This window comes from Ornithodoros turicata, chromosome 1, assembly GCF_037126465.1.
Source record: "Ornithodoros turicata isolate Travis chromosome 1, ASM3712646v1, whole genome shotgun sequence".
Taxonomy (NCBI): domain Eukaryota; kingdom Metazoa; phylum Arthropoda; class Arachnida; order Ixodida; family Argasidae; genus Ornithodoros; species Ornithodoros turicata.
In genome coordinates, this window is record NC_088201.1 from 120305559 (window position 1) to 120329170 (window position 23612).

The 23612-nt window shown below is 45.0% G+C and overlaps 1 long non-coding RNA gene across 1 annotated transcript in view; it reads left to right on the plus strand.

Annotated features, from left to right (window-relative positions):
- LOC135368463 (uncharacterized) overlaps positions 1 to 21833 on the plus strand; it is a 291834-nt gene extending 270001 nt beyond the window's left edge. Inside the window, exon 3 of the long non-coding RNA XR_010414782.1 lies at positions 21812 to 21833. This is a non-coding gene — a long non-coding RNA (uncharacterized LOC135368463). The remainder of the gene's footprint in view (positions 1 to 21811) is intronic.
- Positions 21834 to 23612: the final 1779 nt, after the last annotated feature.

The following is a 23612-nucleotide window of genomic DNA, read 5'->3' on the forward strand; positions in this document are numbered from 1 at the left end:
AACTGAGCGCTGTCTGCAACACCTATCGCCTGTACGTCTGGGTTGCACTACCAGGACAAGGAAGCAACGAAATCGGAAAATCGGGTGGATTGAGGTCAGCACTCCTCCAAAAGGGATTGGGGACGTGCAGGTGCAGCGCGTGTGAAAGTTGCTACTCTTGTCCTAGTTGAAGTTGCACGCAGAAAGAATTCACTTTGTTTGTCTTGTTTTCCGGGAACGAATACTATAGAGCAGCGTCGTGTTGCATCTCTCCGCGAACGGCGCCAACCGCCACCATGCCCGCAGCATCATGTGAGCCGCAGGCACTTTTCGTTAGTTCGACAAATATATAATGAATATAAGACACACGATCGCATGGCGCGTATGAACGTAATATTCTATAGTACGTTTGCACCCCTGTTTTATGTTCCAAAACAACAGAACATAGCGCATGTAGCTGTCGACAACGAGCGCGCGATATCCGAAGCAGACGATTTTTTTCGTAGCCAATGAGAGCGCTTTTAACGTTTGACGTCACAGTTCATAGGGAGTGGCTTGTGGCTCGAGCGCGCGAGCCTCCCGTCACGGTAGCAATTTTATAAATTGAATTGCGCTGTTATAAAACGTTTTTCAGCCGAAATATTTTGCACGCATGATTTTTACACACTGATTGACGGATTAAAGTTGGTTTTCAGCAAATCTAATTCCCTTTCCATGCTCCTTTAAGGTCGTGTGTCATTCTAATCCCAACACCAATCGATAGCTGAGGGCTACCACTTGAGATAGAGTTGTTTGAGCTGTCTCTGATAAGAGATACTGGTAGCAAGTGTCAAGTGTCACCTCTACATGAAGAACGGTCTCTGTTCGAAATATCGACGACGCTTGTCCTGCCTTCCATTTGACAAGTATAATTCCAGTACTACCGTGTTGCGCAGTTCCAAATGCGGTGACGCAGTTCCAAATGCAGTGACGCTGGAACGTTTCACAGACCTCTTGCTGGGCTGCCGTAATTGAACTTGATATCCTTCATCCATTTTTTCCAGGAGTATGCTGCGGCACACAGCAGTGGTGTGGACGTTGCAATTAATGATATCAAGGTACGTTAACACCGTAATATTTAAACAAAAATGTAATTTTCCTTGACCAATTGTTTGCTTAGTAGTGAGAGTACCGTTATGTGCGCTGTATGTAACTTCACTATCAGTTTTCCGGGCACAAATGGTTCTTGTATACGAGACCGAAAATAACGGTATCGGTTTCATCGAGCCGTCCCGAGGCGAATATTCGACTGGGGCAGGACAAGCGTGAAGTGTCCCCCCTCCGTTTTCCAGGGCCACGGTCTAAAAAGTGTTAAAACGATACCCCAGAAAAAGGTTTCCCTTCGGAGCTCTAAAAAATGCAGGCCTTTTCGCAGCCCACGTACAAAGCAGTAGAGCGATAGCTGTATCGTACACACGTACACAGCGATAGCTGTATCGTAGCGAGCGTGTGTATCGTACACACGCAATAAGGGCAAGATGAGGCTCACGCACGGTTGTATTCCGCACGCACATGCATACGAGTTTGTTTGTTTTTTTTGAAAAGTTTTCCACATTCTGCCGTGAACTCCCTGGCCTACCGTTGACGGTGTTGTATATGTTGTGTGAAGTGTACATGCACTCTAACGCACACGTCTAGTGTGCTGCCGTTAGGTACGTTGTACAGATACCAACTACAGCACATCGCAAGTTTAGTTCTCTAACGCAGTCCGTGTTCATGTTAGTGAATAGAAAGAGCGACAAAGACTACGTGGAGAGAGCAAGCTGTGCAGATGTCGTCATCAGTTTTTATGTGCTGCCGGCGTTTTTAACGCGATACGCTCATGCGCATATTTAAATGTCCCTCAGTCATACGGCCCTGCGCTGCTTTTGAGCCATGAGGCGATATTGGAAGTCAGACAGCATCAGATGGCGTTTCAGTTTACAAGTATAAAATAGATATTGTTTAGAATAGGTTAAGAACACGCAATCCTTGGAAAAAATGAACCTACTACGGCACTACCAAAGTGTGTGCAAACTGTCATTCATGGTGAATGATCTATGTAGGTGGCATATTGTGAACCCGTAACGTAGGGATGCTTCTAAAAGAACATCTGTATACACCGAGAGAACACTTTAATGTGAGTAGCTCTTTGTCCGACAACGTAGATGACTCGCAGATCATACAGTCACCTATGCTTTCGTCTATAAATACTGTACCCCATTATTTCTCTTTTTAAACTCTCGCGCGAGCGGTTAGTTTGGATTACCTTAGGGCATAGGACAGTCTCTCCAAAGACTGCATTACCCACAAGCATGTGTGTGGGTCTGCCACATAAGAACCACTTCCGCGAACTGACTTGTGCTGGTCCATGACCCTCACGCTGAAATCCCGCTCCGTTCGATTTATGTTTTCTTTCCTACAAGAAAGAATGTGAAGACTTACTACACCCATGGCACAGGGACTGTTATTGTGTTGATGTTTAACCACACACTTCTCTTCTATGGGGAACTCCTAACACCAGTGAAAATGGCGCCCAATACAGTGATAGGACAAAACCCCTCTTCGGCACTGAATCTGTCTGCAACGTTTTGATCCTGTGTGGTACTGAATTATATCATACCCATAATGAACATTGATCCGCAGAGCTTTGGCGTCATTTGCAATGTCACCAGTACGCCACCAATCGTACGCCACCAGTGACCTTGCACGCATCTTTATCGCTTCAAAACCTTCCCTGGACTGCGAGCACAAAACATTGCACAATAAGAGCACTGAGTTCAGAGGCGTCACTTGAGGGGGGTCCGCGCACTGTGAAACTATGCAAGAGGGTGCCGCGCCGCACCAGTACCGCCTCCTCCTCTTCTGCGGCGCGATGGGGCCTACATCAACACAAGGAGCCCCCTGCGAGCGTGTTTTTTTTCCTGCGCTGGGTATGACATTCTTATTTATCGTGTACCGCCTGATATGGCAAGGACAACATTATTGAGGGGAGGCGTGGCGCAAAGAGCTCCCACACCAAGTTCCGCATGCCATAGTAATCGCTCACTGAATCTCCTCCCGAAGGCCTCTGTCCGTCTAGCTATTTGCCTTCTCGAGCACCGCAAGAAAATACCTAAATAGGGGTACTAGCACCTGGTACTGCGGACGCCTAAAACATGTCGAAGACTTCTTCCGTATTATGCATTCCAAGCCCAGCACAAACAAAACATTCTTTGACCACGACGGGAAACCCACCACATTAAGTAGAGACGGCGCCACTTGGCAACAACATTTTTGGAGCAGTGGGTGCCTGTAACGAATTTTTCTTGCTCTGTTTATCAGTCTAAGCAACTCGAATTACTTTCGAAATTCGATGGAAATTCCAGTGACTTCCTTATTTCATAATTACTTATTTACAGAGCTGTGTGAAAGGACAGTTCATTCCCACGGACGTCAGGGTGGCGCTGGCGATGATCCAGTATTTGCATTCATTCCTCGTCTCCGGGGCCAGAATTGGACGCCGAGCCATTGTCGACACCTTCTCGATGAAACCGTACCATATGCCTTGAAATCTGGTCAAGAATCAGACTGGTATAGCCTTCCATGAACGACTTAATCCGCACAATAAAACAAGGAACTGCTGGAATGAGAATGCACAGTGCAAGTTAATTGGAAGCCGTTGTGTTCACGTGTACTCTTCCCAGAGGGGTACATTTTTATTTTGAATGCCTCCAATGCTGAGAGAGTTTGTGAAAACAGTTTAATGGTGAACAGATAACATTTTCAAACTTTCACCAATTTAAAGAGCCAATAGTGGCGTCGAATCAAAACGCGAGATTGATCTGTTTCGGAGCTCGACTTCTTTGATAACTGCCCGAATAGCGGGAGCAGAACATGACATTGATTACGCAGCAAAGTACATATCTGCTCCTGTCACAGCAATATTAGCACACACGATTTGTTGGCCTAACATAGGATGTTTTTTTGAGTAACCTCTTACACGCAAGAGGACTGCCGTAAGAGGACACGTAATGAAGACGTCTGCAAGTGATGCAGCCTGTGCCAACTGTTTTGGCCACCGCAAACGCCTGTAAGGAGAGCCGTATTCTTAACTATACGTGATGCTATCAGAATTAAAATCGAACACAAACCCGCAGTGGGGGGAGAAAGACAAGGAAGTACACAAAGAAGACGACAACACAGCACTGAACTGTCAACTAAAGAATTTTATTCCATGAAATGGGGTGCTAACTATACTTCAAAATTCCCTCTCCCAGCCCCTCCTCGTGTCAGACTTCCTTATCCGTACTCACCAACTTCCTTAAACCATTGCTTTAGTGACGTCGCGTTTAAATTGATCACGTGAGACTTTCGTTCGCCAATCCTGGATCAGGACCTGTGCTCTACCACCTGCTGCTGTGAAGCCTATGGCACCGCACATAGCGAGCTTCCTACACGGCGCATGTGCATTTCACCAGAGTCTGCCAGAAGCGACGGCGGCCGGTACCTAATCCCCGGTTCACGAAGAATTTTTCATAAAATCTTGGGTAAGTTTTAATTGATATACTTACTAGAAGTACCCAGGAGACGGATTTGATAACAATGGGACGAATATTTTCTTCGAATGTTCCATTTCGATCATCCACCCAGGCTACTTAAACTGGTGGTTTAAGACCCGTGCATTTGAATGGGACGTATTTTAAACAAGGGGAGAGTAGTAATGACTGGACTCTCATAGTGCACAACGCTCAACTGTCCTGAACACGATTTAATTAGCAATTAGAGCTAATTGGGAACCTCCACATTAATCAGCATCATCCTATGAGTCATCACACTAATTGGGGAGCGTCTAACTCGTGTTCAGGCCAGCTGTGCGTTGTGCACTACGAGAGTTCATAAAAAAGAAAAAAATAGCTACAGATAGAGTGGAGAGAAGCAGTTTAGTTGAAGATCAACGACACTATTGAGGAAAGCGGTCCGGAACGGCCGCTGACCATCGTCGGGCGACGGAGCACAGAGGCAGGTTGCAAAGCATTGCAGCTATGACCACCAGTTCCGGACATCCTGTGATGTCAGCTGTGACGTCATCATGACATGTCTGGGCAGGTTAGGACAACTCTGGACATGCGAGCAGAAAAACACTCGTAATACAGAGACTGGGAAAGCAAGAGTAAATATGTTAACCATCAATAGCTAACAATAAAAAGAATTAGTTACACAACAAATCAGCCCACCACAACAGGAGCCCAGAACGATGCGACTGCTCCATCCGGCCGCCAGGCAGAGAACTGAATCGTAATGCGTTTTTCTCCTGTATAAAGTCATGCATCTGCCCCCCCAAGCGGGTACTTGCTCAACTAATTTCATGACAAAATTATTAAGAATCACGCCAGCGCTACTCCCGTTCCCAAGGCAGAAGAAGATAGAAAATGGAGGGGATGCCCGGATAACAGCAACCAGCACCCGACGTGCACGGGTATGAAAATCGCAAACAAAGCAGGGACAAAGTTGGCGAAAGAATTAGTTACACAACAAATCAACCCACCAAAACAGGAGCGCAGACCCATGCGACTGCTCCATGCGACAGCCAGGCAGAAACTCAGCGAGCTCGGGTACTGCGGAGCAAGCAAGCACACATCTGCTCTCCGCGACAGCCAGCGAGCAACTGACTGGGGCGCCGCGCCGCGGCCGCGGTCGCCGCGGCCGCGCTCTTAGCGCCCTCTGCAGCGACCACCTGTGAGAGGCTAGAGAAGAGCATTCCTGCGCCCTCTTCTTGCGTTGCTCATTGGTCGTGACGTCATCCCATTGTCCCAAGGCTACACCGCTTTTTCTTTTTTTCACACGGTCGATACAACTGGACAACGTCAATCTGCAATGAAGCCATGGCATGACATCATCACCTGCGTGGCTCAAGGACGCGTACGCTCTAGACAGGGGACCTATTATTTATTGGATCACTGTCCCAAGATTATTTCCTTTTCTTTTCCTTCCTTTCCTTTCCTATTCTTCTATAACGATTGCATAGGAAACTATTGCAGAAAAGCACCATGCATGAAAGCTGATCGTAGGAATTCTAAAGTCTTACTAAATGAGGCTTGCAAAAGAACAAAATATCCTAACACATAACTCCATCAATGGCTAATAACAGCACTAGGTACTCAACAAATCAACATAGAGTACGGGTAACAAGGAGCGCTGAACTATGCGTCTACTCCATCCGACAGCCAGGCACGGAACTGAATCGTAATGCTTTTTTCTCCTCTATAAAGTCATGCATCTGTCCCTCTTGCGGTTGCTTTCTGAACTAATTTAATCGCAAAATTATTAAGAATCGTTCTGGCATTATTCCCATTCAGGGCAGCACTAGCGTCATCGTCAAGACAAGAATGTTCCTTGTCAAAAAAGAAAAAATACAAAGCGTCAACAAAGAAAGCATGCATGTCGGGGCATGTCAGGACATGTCAGGCCAAATCACACGACTGCTGCGCAACAGAGAAAAACAAACACTTGAACAGAGTGAAAAGACACTGACCATCATCGTACACGTACACTACATTCCCTCATTGTAAATCTGCTTGTCACAAAATCCACCTGCATCGTCGAACACCATTCACCAGTGACGAACCACACATCCGCACCCCATCAGAGGCAGACAGAACCCCACCGAAGCTACGCTCTCCACTGACGGCCAACGCAATTGCTAGCAGCAGAATTAATATGTCCACACCCGCCAGTGTCCAAGAGAGAAGTGAATCCTTGCGCCCCGTTCTCATTGGTCGTGACGTCATCCTATTGTCTCAAGGCTACACTTTTTTTTCACTAATGGTCCTCTGGACAAGGTCCACCTGAAACAATAGTGTCGCGGTATGACGTCATCATGCAGCTGCGTGGCTCAAGGACGCCTACGCTCTAGACAGGGGACCTGTTATTTATTGAATCACTATCCCAAGATTATTTCCTTTATTCTACTGTAATGATTGCATAGGGAACTACTGCAGAAAAACACCATACATGAGAGGAGATTGTAGGAATTAAACATTTCATTCTCAAAGTCAGTACAGGAAAAACAAAATAATGGTTCAGCAAGACATGTCCATCCTATCCGAGAGCCAGGCAGCTAACTGAATAATGACGCTTTGTTCCTCGACTGAATAAAGCCATGCACCTGTCCCCCTTGCGGTTACTCTCTGAACTAAATGAATCGCAAAATTGTTAAGAATAGCTCTACTCCCATTCAGGGCAGCACTATTGAGATCGTCAAGAATGTTTCTTTTCAAAAAGAAAAACTACATGTAGAAGGAAAGCATGTCAGAACAGGTCTGGGCATGTCAGTGCATGTTTGTCAGACAACAAGGGGGAAAAAGCGAAAAGAAACACTTGAACAAAGCAGAAAATCAACATCAAACTATTTCTAAGCACACGCACTCCTCTTATTCAAAAACAGTGCTCATCATAAATCCGTCCAGGGCAATACACACCATTTTTCTATTGCTACACTTTTTTCCAGTAACGGTCAGTGCATTGCTACAGACTGCGTGACGTCATCACATCCTGTCTGAAGAAGGCAGCGGCAAAGACAAAGACTCCTATTATTTATTGAATCGCAAGAATATTTCCTTTGTCCCACTCTTAATGACATTCACTTTTACAATAAAATTCAACAAAAAAAGCACCGTGCATATTAGCGATTTTCACCCCAAAGGCTCATCATGGTCATTAGAATCACAACACCTGTAAACTACCACTGCTCTTTTAAAATAATAAGTGAGACCACACGACATCATCACCAGGCTTATGTAATACATGACCCTTTTTATGCTCGTATACTCGTTGTCTGTGGCTACACCTGCAAGCAAAAAGGCGTGAAAGCCTGGGGGCAAAGTTCCAATCGCGCTCGACGGAGGACTAGACAGAACGCCGTTACGGGAACATGATGGCATTCCTACTATATAAATGATTTTCTATCTTGCATTGCAGTTTAGAAACACTACGCTCCACTATAATATAGGAGCCTTATAATCCTACTTTCCATGGAAACTATAATTGCTCTGTTACTTGGAACACTATTAATCAAGTGCTCCAATTTTTTCTCTCTTCCCAGGCGGCGTGCTAGGAATTTCTGTTCTGCGCTCAGATGCAAGCATTTCTGCACGGATACCTATAACAGCTTACTTCTTCAACATACCGAACTCCTAACAACATCTAACAAACAAGCAGAGAAACCCACTCCTCAGCTGTACCATGCGACTTTCTTCCGCGCAAAATCGGTGAAAAAGGGAAAGGGCAACAAAAAGTTGTTCCCACTTGTGCTTGACTTCAAAAACCGAAGCATACGCTAATAACCTAAGAAAAAGACACCCATTTCTGGTATCAGATAATTCTTACATAACGCTACATACACAGCCGCATTGCCCTTGCGTAAAGAAAGCACAGGACAAGGGCCCACAAATTCCTTTAAGCGAGCAGGGAAAGGCTTAAGACCTCGGGAATAATAGAAGAGTCACTGGACATCGCTACGCGGCTAACACAAGATAACAACAAGGTACTAGCGGCGGGTAAAATTGCAACTCTTCTAAACAAGTTCAGACATGCCATGATGACGTCACAAATCAAGAAAAAAAGCACGCATGCAGAGACATCAGCTCAGGAATGCACAAGGAGACGTGCTTTATAGGAATTTTCTACTCCACACTCAGATACCAGCATTTCTGCACAAATACCTATAACAGCTTACTCCACCAACATATCGAGCAAGTACTGACACTCAACAACATATAACAAAAAACAAACAAATTCAATTCTTATGAACTCTACTTCGCCAAGCGGCATTCTTCTGCTCTACCTGGATGCTGACTCTTTCCCCTCATCTACATTCTGAGTAAAAGCAGTGAAAGGAGAAAAGAACCGTGAAAAATTACACGCATTTGTGCTCCAATAGCTGTAACTGCAAGAAACCGTAGCGCACGCTAATAAACTGGGAAAAAGACACCCATTTATGCCACCAGATAATTCTTGCATAATGCCACATACACAGCCGCATTGCCCTTGCGTAAAGAAAGCACAGGACAGGGATGCACAAATTTCCTTAAGTGAGCAGCGAAAAGGCTTAAGTCGAACCGCTCAGGAATAATCGGAGAATCACCGCTTATCGCAACGAAACTCGACGGCTAGCACAACATGACACCAACAAGATACTAGCAGCGGGTAAAACTGCAACAAGAAAGACACTGCTAAATATGTCCAGACATGCCATGATGTCGTGACAAACCAGGAAAAAAGCACACGCACGCACGCATGCACACAGGACAACGCATTAAACACACGGAGTACTCAGGAATAATCGTAGCGTTACCGCACATCGTTACGAAGCTCAACGGCTAACACAAGACGACAACAACAAGATGTTAGCGGAGGGTAAGAATTGCAGCAAGAAAGACACTACTGAACAAGTCTAGACATGCGACATCGAATGCGAAAACACTGGTGATCGGGGAAAAGGCCTAAGCCTGCGGCGGATCATCATAGAGCATACACAAGTTCATTTTTCTATTTCGCGTAAACTAAACGCGGTCTGCTTCGAAAACGACGTACAGATTTTCTTAGAGAGCAGAGAAATATAGGAATTTCTACTCCGTGCTCCGATACCAGCATTTCTGCTCAAGAACCTGCAAGATTAAGCACTGCTTACTTCGTCAACAATTCGAACACCCAACAAAATCAAACAAACAAACAACCTCACTTCCACTGATAGAACACCATTCAGCTTTTACCAGGAGGCTTTCTTCTGCATAAAAGTAGAGAAAATAAGAAAAGAGCAGCGAAAACTTACACGCATTTAATACACGCACGCTAATATTGATATATATACGCACGCTAAAATAAGAAAAGAGCAGCGAAAAATTACACGCATTTAATACACGCACGCTAATAAACTGTGACAAAGACACCCATTTCTGCTATCAGATAATTATTGCATAATGCTAAATACTCAATTGCATTGCCCCTGCGTGAAGAAAGCACAGAAAAAGGACACACAATTTATCTTGAGCGAGCACGGAAAGTCGCTTCTTCTCGGACAGCTTAATACCATAAAGTCTGAATTTTTGAAAAGAAAACAAAGCAGCGCTACGAACGTGACAGACACATACTAGCAAACAAACAAACACTCGTATTCATTTCTACTGATAAAATTGGAGCTAAAGGCGTGAACCACACTACTAGAACAAAGCACACTGCTTCAAGAAAGCATATCAAATGCAACGCAACAGGACCGGCTCTTATAGAATAGGCTGCCCACAACAAAGATTTCACCAGGTTCGCGAGGCAATTCCATTAACAACGCTCTCGGCCTATCCTACAGATAGCAATGCAAACGCGACTACCATTATTTTTTAAACCACTATTTCACGCAATAGTACATAAATGTATCACTCATGTCACACGAAAAGGCACACACAAAGAACTTACTTGTCAACTGGGGTCCCTGGTTCAGAAAAGCGCGCGCGCGCGCACACACACACACACACACCGAGACACACACTCACATTTTCACACTCACAAACACAAAGTCTATTTTCACAACCACATAAATCCATGTTATTCCTCAGGTCAATAATTATCCTACCGTCGTCAAAAGGCGGCACACACATATATGCGAACGCAAAACGATAGGTCCTCGTTCCGGATGTAATAGGATACCGCCACTCGGCCGGAGCGAACCAAAAAAAAAGAGAAAGGAATGCACGTTCGCTATACATCCAGGGAGAAAACGGTGCCGTGCTTCTACGAAGCGATCATTATGAAGGAGTGAATTCACTTCGTTTTCCTTTTATTTCCTTGCACCCATATATTTTGCAAGAATACTATAGAGTGGAACGGGTAAATGTGAACATCATTCGCTACACAATGTAGCTCCCTTTATTTTTAAACCAAACCACTTAACATGTGTTCATAGGCCTCCACTAAATAGGTGAGCCGATTATAACTCAGAATAAAATCAAATCAAATAATCATTCCAGCATCGCTGACTGCAAGCTTGGATACCCAACAGAGCAGTGCACTTCCGTCAACAGGCCTTGGGCTGCTTAAAACTTCAGACTGGGCCTGTTGGTAAGGCATGGCAGAATAAAAGCGCTAAAACGACGAGGACAACGGACACACAGCTAGCGCACTAACAACATTTATTTTTCAACAACACCGTTCCTTAAAAGGAAGGGAGTTGCCTCAGGACAGAAGCCGCCGATATTTCGAACAGAGACTGTTCTTCTTCTGGGCACCGTCCTCATCATTGGCATGGTATTTAAAGGGTTAGGTGTGACGTGTTTAAAGGTTCATGCGAATTGTGGGTCAACAGCCCGGAGGGAAGAAAGGTCCGTACGGGTTTTTACGGCGGGAGTGAATGGCTGCTTTGTTAGAGTGTGGAGGGGATTATGTGAACGTAGTGATGTAGGCTACACACCGGTTGCAGAAAAATGGAAGGTTCACGAACACGTGGACGAAACGGGACAACAGGCAAGAATTCGCAAGCATAGCGAAAGATAAGGAGGTTAGTGGTTACGTGGGGTAAAAACCGCCGTAAAAACCCGTACGGACCTTTCTTCCCTCCGGGCTGTTGACCCACAATTCGCATGAACCTTTAAACACGTCACACCTAACCCTTTAAATACCATGCCAATGATGAGGACGGTGCCCAGAAGAAGAACAGTCTCTGTTCGAAATATCGGCGGCTTCTGTCCTGAGGCAACTCCCTTCCTACATCTCTACCGGTTCGCTGGATTTCTACCCATCTACGTTCCTTAAAAGGGCTCACGAATTCCCTTTCATTCGTTGTCAAACCAATGGAAGCGCTGCTGACGCACTTGTCACCCCCCTCTGCAGCAGAGGGGGCAGAGATAGCAGAGGGGGGTGACAAGTGCGTCAGCAGCGCTCCCATTGGTTTGACAACGAAGGAAAGGGAATTCGTGAGCCCTTTTAAGGAACGGTGTTGTTGAAAAATAAATGTTGTTAGTGCGCTAACTGTGTGTCCGTTGTCCTCGTCTTTTTAGCGCTTTTATTCTGCCAGGCCTTGGGCTGACCTTACACACCCGAAGCCTTTTCTGAATACATTCGGCTGGCGATGGAATACGAGATTTATCGCGAGGCTATACAATGTCAGCTCTGCTGCTGTTTAAATGATAAAACAGTGCGCCCAAACCGCGCCCCACGCGAGCGGCGCGCGGGCCCGTTCTTGCGGTTTGGACACCCGACGCGCGCGATTGCCCGTGCGAGCGCAACGCGGGCCTCGCGGTTTGGACGCGCTTCACCGATTCCCCGACCGGGAAGCGGGAAAATTATTAGATTTTATTTTATTTTGAGTTATAATCGGCTCACCTATTTAGTGGAGGCCGATGAACACATGTTAAGTGGTTTGGTTTAAAAATAAAGGGAGCTACATTGTGTAGCGAATGATGTTCACATTTACCCGTTCCACTCTATAGTATTCTTGCAAATTATATGGGTGCAAGGAAATAAAAGAAAACGAAGTGAATTCACTCCTGCATAATGATCGCTTCGTAGAAGCACGGCACCGTCTTCTCCCTGGATGTATAGCGCACATGCATTCCTTTCTCTTTTTTTTTGGTTCGCTCCGTCCAAGTAGCGAATACTCGGTCCTCGTTCCGGATGTAATAGGATATCCCCGATATCCTATTACATCCGGAACGAGGACCTATCGTTTTGCGTTCGCATATATGTGTGTGCCGTCTTTTGACGATGGTAGGATAATTATTGACCTGAGGAATAACATGGATTTATGTGGTTGTAAAAATAGACATTGTGTTTGTGAGTGTGAAAATGTGTGTGTGTGTGCGCTCGCTTTTCTGAACCAGGGACCCCAGTTGACAAGTAAGTTCTTTGTGTGTGCCTTTTCATGTGACATGAGTGATACATTTATGTACTATTGCGTGAAATAGTGGTTTAAAAAATAATGGTAGTCGCGTTTGCATTGCTATCTGTAAGATAGGCCGAAAGCGTTTTTAATGGAATTGCCTCGCGAACCTGGTGAAATCTTTGTTTTGGCAGCCTATTTTATGAGATCCGGTCCTGTTGCGTTGCATTTGATATGCTTTCTTGAAGCGTTGTGCTTTGTTCTTGTAGTGTGGTTCACGCCTTTAGCTCCAATTTTATCAGTAGAAATGAATATGAGTGTTTGTTTGTTTGTTAGTATGTCCCTGTCACGTTCATAGCGCTGCTTTGTTTTCTTTGCAAAAATTCAGACTTTATGGTATTAAGCTGTCCGAGAAGAAGCGACTTTCCGTGCTCGCTCAAGATAAATTGTGTGTCCTTTTTCTGTGCTTTCTTCATGCAGGGGCAATGCAATTGAGCATTTAGCATTATGCAATAATTATCTGATAGCAGAAATGGGTGTCTTTGTCACAGTTTATTAGCGTGCGTGCATTAAATGCATGTAATTTTTCGCTGGTCTTTTCTTATTTTCTCTACTTTTACGCAGAAGAAAGCCTCCTGGTAAAAGCTGAATGGTGTTCTATCAGTGGAAGTGAGGTTGTTTGTTTGTTTGATTTTGTTGGGTGTTCGAATTGTTGACGAAGTAAGCAGTGCTTAATCTTGCAGGTTCTTGAGCAGAAATGCTGGTATCGGAGCACGGAGTAGAAATTCCTATATTTCTCTGCTCTCTAAGAAAATCTGTACGTCGTTTTCGAAGCAGACCGCGTTTAGTTTACGCGAAATAGAAAAATGAACTTGTGTATGCTCTATGATGATCCGCCGCAGGCTTAGGCCTTTTCCCGGATCACCAGTGTTTTCGCATTCGATGTCGCATGTCTAGACTTGTTCAGTAGTGTCTTTCTTGCTGCAATTCTTACCCTCCGCTAACATCTTGTTGTTGTCGTCTTGTGTTAGCCGTTGAGCTTCGTAACGATGTGCGGTAACGCTACGATTATTCCTGAGTACTCCGTGTGTTTAATGCGTTGTCCTGTGTGCATGCGTGCGTGCGTGTGCTTTTTTCCTGGTTTGTCACGACATCATGGCATGTCTGGACATATTTAGCAGTGTCTTTCTTGTTGCAGTTTTACCCGCTGCTAGTATCTTGTTGGTGTCATGTTGTGCTAGCCGTCGAGTTTCGTTGCGATAAGCGGTGATTCTCCGATTATTCCTGAGCGGTTCGACTTAAGCCTTTTCGCTGCTCACTTAAGGAAATTTGTGCATCCCTGTCCTGTGCTTTCTTTACGCAAGGGCAATGCGGCTGTGTATGTGGCATTATGCAAGAATTACCTGGTGGCATAAATGGGTGTCTTTTTCCCAGTTTATTAGCGTGCGCTACGGTTTCTTGCAGTTACAGCTATTGGAGCACAAATGCGTGTAATTTTTCGCGGTTCTTTTCTCCTTTCACTGCTTTTACTCAGAATGTAGATGAGGGGAAAGAGTCAGCATCCAGGTAGAGCAGAAGAATGCCGCTTGGCGAAGTAGAGTTCATAAGAATTGAATTTGTTTGTTTTTTGTTATATGTTGTTGAGTGTCAGTACTTGCTCGATATGTTGGTGGAGTAAGCTGTTATAGGTATTTGTGCAGAAATGCTGGTATCTGAGTGTGGAGTAGAAAATTCCTCGCGTGGGGCGCGGTTTGGGCGCACTGTTTTATCATTTAAACAGCAGCAGAGCTGACATTGTATAGCCTCGCGATAAATCTCGTATTCCATCGCCAGCCGAATGTATTCAGAAAAGGCTTCGGGTGTGTAAGGTCAGCCCAAGGCCTGGCAGAATAAAAGCGCTAAAAAGACGAGGACAACGGACACACAGTTAGCGCACTAACAACATTTATTTTTCAACAACACCGTTCCTTAAAAGGGCTCACGAATTCCCTTTCCTTCGTTGTCAAACCAATGGGAGCGCTGCTGACGCACTTGTCACCCCCCTCTGCTATCTCTGCCCCCTCTGCTGCAGAGGGGGGTGACAAGTGCGTCAGCAGCGCTTCCATTGGTTTGACAACGAATGAAAGGGAATTCGTGAGCCCTTTTAAGGAACGTAGATGGGTAGAAATCCAGCGAACCGGTAGAGATGTAGGAAGGGAGTTGCCTCAGGACAGAAGCCGCCGATATTTCGAACAGAGACTGTTCTTCTTCTGGGCACCGTCCTCATCATTGGCATGGTATTTAAAGGGTTAGGTGTGACGTGTTTAAAGGTTCATGCGAATTGTGGGTCAACAGCCCGGAGGGAAGAAAGGTCCGTACGGGTTTTTACGGCGGTTTTTACCCCACGTAACCACTAACCTCCTTATCTTTCGCTATGCTTGCGAATTCTTGCCTGTTGTCCCGTTTCGTCCACGTGTTCGTGAACCTTCCATTTTTCTGCAACCGGTGTGTAGCCTACATCACTACGTTCACATAATCCCCTCCACACTCTAACAAAGCAGCCATTCACTCCCGCCGTAAAAACCCGTACGGACCTTTCTTCCCTCCGGGCTGTTGACCCACAATTCGCATGAACCTTTAAACACGTCACACCTAACCCTTTAAATACCATGCCAATGATGAGGACGGTGCCCAGAAGAAGAACAGTCTCTGTTCGAAATATCGGCGGCTTCTGTCCTGAGGCAACTCCCTTCCTTTTAAGGAACGGTGTTGTTGAAAAATAAATGTTGTTAGTGCGCTAGCTGTGTGTCCGTTGTCCTCGTCGTTTTAGCGCTTTTATTCTGCCATGCCTTACCAACAGGCCCAGTCTGAAGTTTTAAGCAGCCCAAGGCCTGTTGACGGAAGTGCACTGCTCTGTTGGGTATCCAAGCTTGCAGTCAGCGATGCTGGAATGATTATTTGATTTGATTTTATTCTGAGTTATAATCGGCTCACCTATTTAGTGGAGGCCTATGAACACATGTTAAGTGGTTTGGTTTAAAAATAAAGGGAGCTACATTGTGTAGCGAATGATGTTCACATTTACCCGTTCCACTCTATAGTATTCTTGCAAAATATATGGGTGCAAGGAAATAAAAGGAAAACGAAGTGAATTCACTCCTTCATAATGATCGCTTCGTAGAAGCACGGCACCGTTTTCTCCCTGGATGTATAGCGAACGTGCATTCCTTTCTCTTTTTTTTTGGTTCGCTCCGGCCGAGTGGCGGTATCCTATTACATCCGGAACGAGGACCTATCGTTTTGCGTTCGCATATATGTGTGTGCCGCCTTTTGACGATGGTAGGATAATTATTGACCTGAGGAATAACATGGATTTATGTGGTTGTGAAAATAGACTTTGTGTTTGTGAGTGTGAAAATGTGAGTGTGTGTCTCGGTGTGTGTGTGTGTGTGTCCGCGCGCGCGCGCTTTTCTGAACCAGGGACCCCAGTTGACAAGTAAGTTCTTTGTGTGTGCCTTTTCGTGTGACATGAGTGATACATTTATGTACTATTGCGTGAAATAGTGGTTTAAAAAATAATGGTAGTCGCGTTTGCATTGCTATCTGTAGGATAGGCCGAGAGCGTTGTTAATGGAATTGCCTCGCGAACCTGGTGAAATCTTTGTTGTGGGCAGCCTATTCTATAAGAGCCGGTCCTGTTGCGTTGCATTTGATATGCTTTCTTGAAGCAGTGTGCTTTGTTCTAGTAGTGTGGTTCACGCCTTTAGCTCCAATTTTATCAGTAGAAATGAATACGAGTGTTTGTTTGTTTGCTAGTATGTGTCTGTCACGTTCGTAGCGCTGCTTTGTTTTCTTTTCAAAAATTCAGACTTTATGGTATTAAGCTGTCCGAGAAGAAGCGACTTTCCGTGCTCGCTCAAGATAAATTGTGTGTCCTTTTTCTGTGCTTTCTTCACGCAGGGGCAATGCAATTGAGTATTTAGCATTATGCAATAATTATCTGATAGCAGAAATGGGTGTCTTTGTCACAGTTTATTAGCGTGCGTGTATTAAATGCGTGTAATTTTTCGCTGCTCTTTTCTTATTTTAGCGTGCGTATATATATCAATATTAGCGTGCGTGTATTAAATGCGTGTAAGTTTTCGCTGCTCTTTTCTTATTTTCTCTACTTTTATGCAGAAGAAAGCCTCCTGGTAAAAGCTGAATGGTGTTCTATCAGTGGAAGTGAGGTTGTTTGTTTGTTTGATTTTGTTGGGTGTTCGAATTGTTGACGAAGTAAGCAGTGCTTAATCTTGCAGGTTCTTGAGCAGAAATGCTGGTATCGGAGCACGGAGTAGAAATTCCTATATTTCTCTGCTCTCTAAGAAAATCTGTACGTCGTTTTCGAAGCAGACCGCGTTTAGTTTACGCGAAATAGAAAAATGAACTTGTGTATGCTCTATGATGATCCGCCGCAGGCTTAGGCCCTTTCCCCGATCACCAGTGTTTTCGCATTCGATGTCGCATGTCTAGACTTGTTCAGTAGTGTCTTTCTTGCTGCAATTCTTACCCTCCGCTAACATCTTGTTGTTGTCGTCTTGTGTTAGCCGTTGAGCTTCGTAACGATGTGCGGTAACGCTACGATTATTTCTGAGTACTCCGTGTGTTTAATGCGTTGTCCTGTGTGCATGCGTGCGTGCGTGTGCTTTTTTCCTGGTTTGTCACGACATCATGGCATGTCTGGACATATTTAGCAGTGTCTTTCTTGTTGCAGTTTTACCCGCTGCTAGTATCTTGTTGGTGTCATGTTGTGCTAGCCGTCGAGTTTCGTTGCGATAAGCGGTGATTCTCCGATTATTCCTGAGCGGTTCGACTTAAGCCTTTTCGCTGCTCACTTAAGGAAATTTGTGCATCCCTGTCCTGTGCTTTCTTTACGCAAGGGCAATGCGGCTGTGTATGTGGCATTATGCAAGAATTATCTGGTGGCATAAATGGGTGTCTTTTTCCCAGTTTATTAGCGTGCGCTACGGTTTCTTGCAGTTACAGCTATTGGAGCACAAATGCGTGTAATTTTTCGCGGTTCTTTTCTCCTTTCACTGCTTTTACTCAGAATGTAGATGAGGGGAAAGAGTCAGCATCCAGGTAGAGCAGAAGAATGCCGCTTGGCGAAGTAGAGTTCATAAGAATTGAATTTGTTTGTTTTTTGTTATATGTTGTTGAGTGTCAGTACTTGCTCGATATGTTGGTGGAGTAAGCTGTTATAGGTATTTGTGCAGAAATGCTGGTATCTGAGTGTGGAGTAGAAAATTCCTATAAAGCACGTCTCCTTGTGCATTCCTGAGCTGATGTCTCTGCATGCGTGCTTTTTTTCTTGATTTGTGACGTCATCATGGCATGTCTGAACTTGTTTAGAAGAGTTGCAATTTTACCCGCCGCTAGTACCTTGTTGTTATCTTGTGTTAGCCGCGTAGCGATGTCCAGTGACTCTTCTATTATTCCCGAGGTCTTAAGCCTTTCCCTGCTCGCTTAAAGGAATTTGTGGGCCCTTGTCCTGTGCTTTCTTTACGCAAGGGCAATGCGGCTGTGTATGTAGCGTTATGTAAGAATTATCTGATACCAGAAATGGGTGTCTTTTTCTTAGGTTATTAGCGTATGCTTCGGTTTTTGAAGTCAAGCACAAGTGGGAACAACTTTTTGTTGCCCTTTCCCTTTTTCACCGATTTTGCGCGGAAGAAAGTCGCATGGTACAGCTGAGGAGTGGGTTTCTCTGCTTGTTTGTTAGATGTTGTTAGGAGTTCGGTATGTTGAAGAAGTAAGCTGTTATAGGTATCCGTGCAGAAATGCTTGCATCTGAGCGCAGAACAGAAATTCCTAGCACGCCGCCTGGGAAGAGAGAAAAAATTGGAGCACTTGATTAATAGTGTTCCAAGTAACAGAGCAATTATAGTTTCCATGGAAAGTAGGATTATAAGGCTCCTATATTATAGTGGAGCGTAGTGTTTCTAAACTGCAATGCAAGATAGAAAATCATTTATATAGTAGGAATGCCATCATGTTCCCGTAACGGCGTTCTGTCTAGTCCTCCGTCGAGCGCGATTGGAACTTTGCCCCCAGGCTTTCACGCCTTTTTGCTTGCAGGTGTAGCCACAGACAACGAGTATACGAGCATAAAAAGGGTCATGTATTACATAAGCCTGGTGATGATGTCGTGTGGTCTCACTTATTATTTTAAAAGAGCAGTGGTAGTTTACAGGTGTTGTGATTCTAATGACCATGATGAGCCTTTGGGGTGAAAATCGCTAATATGCACGGTGCTTTTTTTGTTGAATTTTATTGTAAAAGTGAATGTCATTAAGAGTGGGACAAAGGAAATATTCTTGCGATTCAATAAATAATAGGAGTCTTTGTCTTTGCCGCTGCCTTCTTCAGACAGGATGTGATGACGTCACGCAGTCTGTAGCAATGCACTGACCGTTACTGGAAAAAAGTGTAGCAATAGAAAAATGGTGTGTATTGCCCTGGACGGATTTATGATGAGCACTGTTTTTGAATAAGAGGAGTGCGTGTGCTTAGAAATAGTTTGATGTTGATTTTCTGCTTTGTTCAAGTGTTTCTTTTCGCTTTTTCCCCCTTGTTGTCTGACAAACATGCACTGACATGCCCAGACCTGTTCTGACATGCTTTCCTTCTACATGTAGTTTTTCTTTTTGAAAAGAAACATTCTTGACGATCTCAATAGTGCTGCCCTGAATGGGAGTAGAGCTATTCTTAACAATTTTGCGATTCATTTAGTTCAGAGAGTAACCGCAAGGGGGACAGGTGCATGGCTTTATTCAGTCGAGGAACAAAGCGTCATTATTCAGTTAGCTGCCTGGCTCTCGGATAGGATGGACATGTCTTGCTGAACCATTATTTTGTTTTTCCTGTACTGACTTTGAGAATGAAATGTTTAATTCCTACAATCTCCTCTCATGTATGGTGTTTTTCTGCAGTAGTTCCCTATGCAATCATTACAGTAGAATAAAGGAAATAATCTTGGGATAGTGATTCAATAAATAACAGGTCCCCTGTCTAGAGCGTAGGCGTCCTTGAGCCACGCAGCTGCATGATGACGTCATACCGCGACACTATTGTTTCAGGTGGACCTTGTCCAGAGGACCATTAGTGAAAAAAAAGTGTAGCCTTGAGACAATAGGATGACGTCACGACCAATGAGAACGGGGCGCAAGGATTCACTTCTCTCTTGGACACTGGCGGGTGTGGACATATTAATTCTGCTGCTAGCAATTGCGTTGGCCGTCAGTGGAGAGCGTAGCTTCGGTGGGGTTCTGTCTGCCTCTGATGGGGTGCGGATGTGTGGTTCGTCACTGGTGAATGGTGTTCGACGATGCAGGTGGATTTTGTGACAAGCAGATTTACAATGAGGGAATGTAGTGTACGTGTACGATGATGGTCAGTGTCTTTTCACTCTGTTCAAGTGTTTGTTTTTCTCTGTTGCGCAGCAGTCGTGTGATTTGGCCTGACATGTCCTGACATGCCCCGACATGCATGCTTTCTTTGTTGACGCTTTGTATTTTTTCTTTTTTGACAAGGAACATTCTTGTCTTGACGATGACGCTAGTGCTGCCCTGAATGGGAATAATGCCAGAACGATTCTTAATAATTTTGCGATTAAATTAGTTCAGAAAGCAACCGCAAGAGGGACAGATGCATGACTTTATAGAGGAGAAAAAAGCATTACGATTCAGTTCCGTGCCTGGCTGTCGGATGGAGTAGACGCATAGTTCAGCGCTCCTTGTTACCCGTACTCTATGTTGATTTGTTGAGTACCTAGTGCTGTTATTAGCCATTGATGGAGTTATGTGTTAGGATATTTTGTTCTTTTGCAAGCCTCATTTAGTAAGACTTTAGAATTCCTACGATCAGCTTTCATGCATGGTGCTTTTCTGCAATAGTTTCCTATGCAATCGTTATAGAAGAATAGGAAAGGAAAGGAAGGAAAAGAAAAGGAAATAATCTTGGGACAGTGATCCAATAAATAATAGGTCCCCTGTCTAGAGCGTACGCGTCCTTGAGCCACGCAGGTGATGATGTCATGCCATGGCTTCATTGCAGATTGACGTTGTCCAGTTGTATCGACCGTGTGAAAAAAAGAAAAAGCGGTGTAGCCTTGGGACAATGGGATGACGTCACGACCAATGAGCAACGCAAGAAGAGGGCGCAGGAATGCTCTTCTCTAGCCTCTCACAGGTGGTCGCTGCAGAGGGCGCTAAGAGCGCGGCCGCGGCGCGGCGCCCCAGTCAGTTGCTCGCTGGCTGTCGCGGAGAGCAGATGTGTGCTTGCTTGCTCCGCAGTACCCGAGCTCGCTGAGTTTCTGCCTGGCTGTCGCATGGAGCAGTCGCATGGGTCTGCGCTCCTGTTTTGGTGGGTTGATTTGTTGTGTAACTAATTCCTTCGCCAACTTTGTCCCTGCTTTGTTTGCGATTTTCATACCCGTGCACGTCGGGTGCTGGTTGCTGTTATCCGGGCATCCCCTCCATTTTCTATCTTCTTCTGCCTTGGGAACGGGAGTAGCGCTGGCGTGATTCTTAATAATTTTGTCATGAAATTAGTTGAGCAAGTACCCGCTTGGGGGGGCAGATGCATGACTTTATACAGGAGAAAAACGCATTACGATTCAGTTCTCTGCCTGGCGGCCGGATGGAGCAGTCGCATCGTTCTGGGCTCCTGTTGTGGTGGGCTGATTTGTTGTGTAACTAATTCTTTTTATTGTTAGCTATTGATGGTTAACATATTTACTCTTGCTTTCCCAGTCTCTGTATTACGAGTGTTTTTCTGCTCGCATGTCCAGAGTTGTCCTAACCTGCCCAGACATGTCATGATGACGTCACAGCTGACATCACAGGATGTCCGGAACTGGTGGTCATAGCTGCAATGCTTTGCAACCTGCCTCTGTGCTCCGTCGCCCGACGATGGTCAGCGGCCGTTCCGGACCGCTTTCCTCAATAGCGTCGTTGATCTTCAACTAAACTGCTTCTCTCCACTCTATCTGTAGCTATTTTTTTCTTTTTTATGAACTCTCGTAGTGCACAACGCACAGCTGGCCTGAACACGAGTTAGACGCTCCCCAATTAGTGTGATGACTCATAGGATGATGCTGATTAATGTGGAGGTTCCCAATTAGCTCTAATTGCTAATTAAATCGTGTTCAGGACAGTTGAGCGTTGTGCACTATGAGAGTCCAGTCATTACTACTCTCCCCTTGTTTAAAATACGTCCCATTCAAATGCACGGGTCTTAAACCACCAGTTTAAGTAGCCTGGGTGGATGATCGAAATGGAACATTCGAAGAAAATATTCGTCCCATTGTTATCAAATCCGTCTCCTGGGTACTTCTAGTAAGTATATCAATTAAAACTTACCCAAGATTTTATGAAAAATTCTTCGTGAACCGGGGATTAGGTACCGGCCGCCGTCGCTTCTGGCAGACTCTGGTGAAATGCACATGCGCCGTGTAGGAAGCTCGCTATGTGCGGTGCCATAGGCTTCACAGCAGCAGGTGGTAGAGCACAGGTCCTGATCCAGGATTGGCGAACGAAAGTCTCACGTGATCAATTTAAACGCGACGTCACTAAAGCAATGGTTTAAGGAAGTTGGTGAGTACGGATAAGGAAGTCTGACACGAGGAGGGGCTGGGAGAGGGAATTTTGAAGTATAGTTAGCACCGCATTTCATGGAATAAAATTGTTGACCCACAATTCGCATGAACCTTTAAACACGTCACACCTAACCCTTTAAATACCATGCCAATGATGAGGACGGTGCCCAGAAGAAGAACAGTCTCTGTTCGAAATATCGGCGGCTTCTGTCCTGAGGCAACTCCCTTCCTTTTAAGGAACGGTGTTGTTGAAAAATAAATGTTGTTAGTGCGCTAGCTGTGTGTCCGTTGTCCTCGTCGTTTTAGCGCTTTTATTCTGCCATGCCTTACCAACAGGCCCAGTCTGAAGTTTTAAGCAGCCCAAGGCCTGTTGACGGAAGTGCACTGCTCTGTTGGGTATCCAAGCTTGCAGTCAGCGATGCTGGAATGATTATTTGATTTGATTTTATTCTGAGTTATAATCGGCTCACCTATTTAGTGGAGGCCTATGAACACATGTTAAGTGGTTTGGTTTAAAAATAAAGGGAGCTACATTGTGTAGCGAATGATGTTCACATTTACCCGTTCCACTCTATAGTATTCTTGCAAAATATATGGGTGCAAGGAAATAAAAGGAAAACGAAGTGAATTCACTCCTTCATAATGATCGCTTCGTAGAAGCACGGCACCGTTTTCTCCCTGGATGTATAGCGAACGTGCATTCCTTTCTCTTTTTTTTTGGTTCGCTCCGGCCGAGTGGCGGTATCCTATTACATCCGGAACGAGGACCTATCGTTTTGCGTTCGCATATATGTGTGTGCCGCCTTTTGACGATGGTAGGATAATTATTGACCTGAGGAATAACATGGATTTATGTGGTTGTGAAAATAGACTTTGTGTTTGTGAGTGTGAAAATGTGAGTGTGTGTCTCGGTGTGTGTGTGTGTGTGCGCGCGCGCGCGCGCTTTTCTGAACCAGGGACCCCAGTTGACAAGTAAGTTCTTTGTGTGTGCCTTTTCGTGTGACATGAGTGATACATTTATGTACTATTGCGTGAAATAGTGGTTTAAAAAATAATGGTAGTTGCGTTTGCATTGCTATCTGTAGGATAGGCCGAGAGCGTTGTTAATGGAATTGCCTCGCGAACCTGGTGAAATCTTTGTTGTGGGCAGCC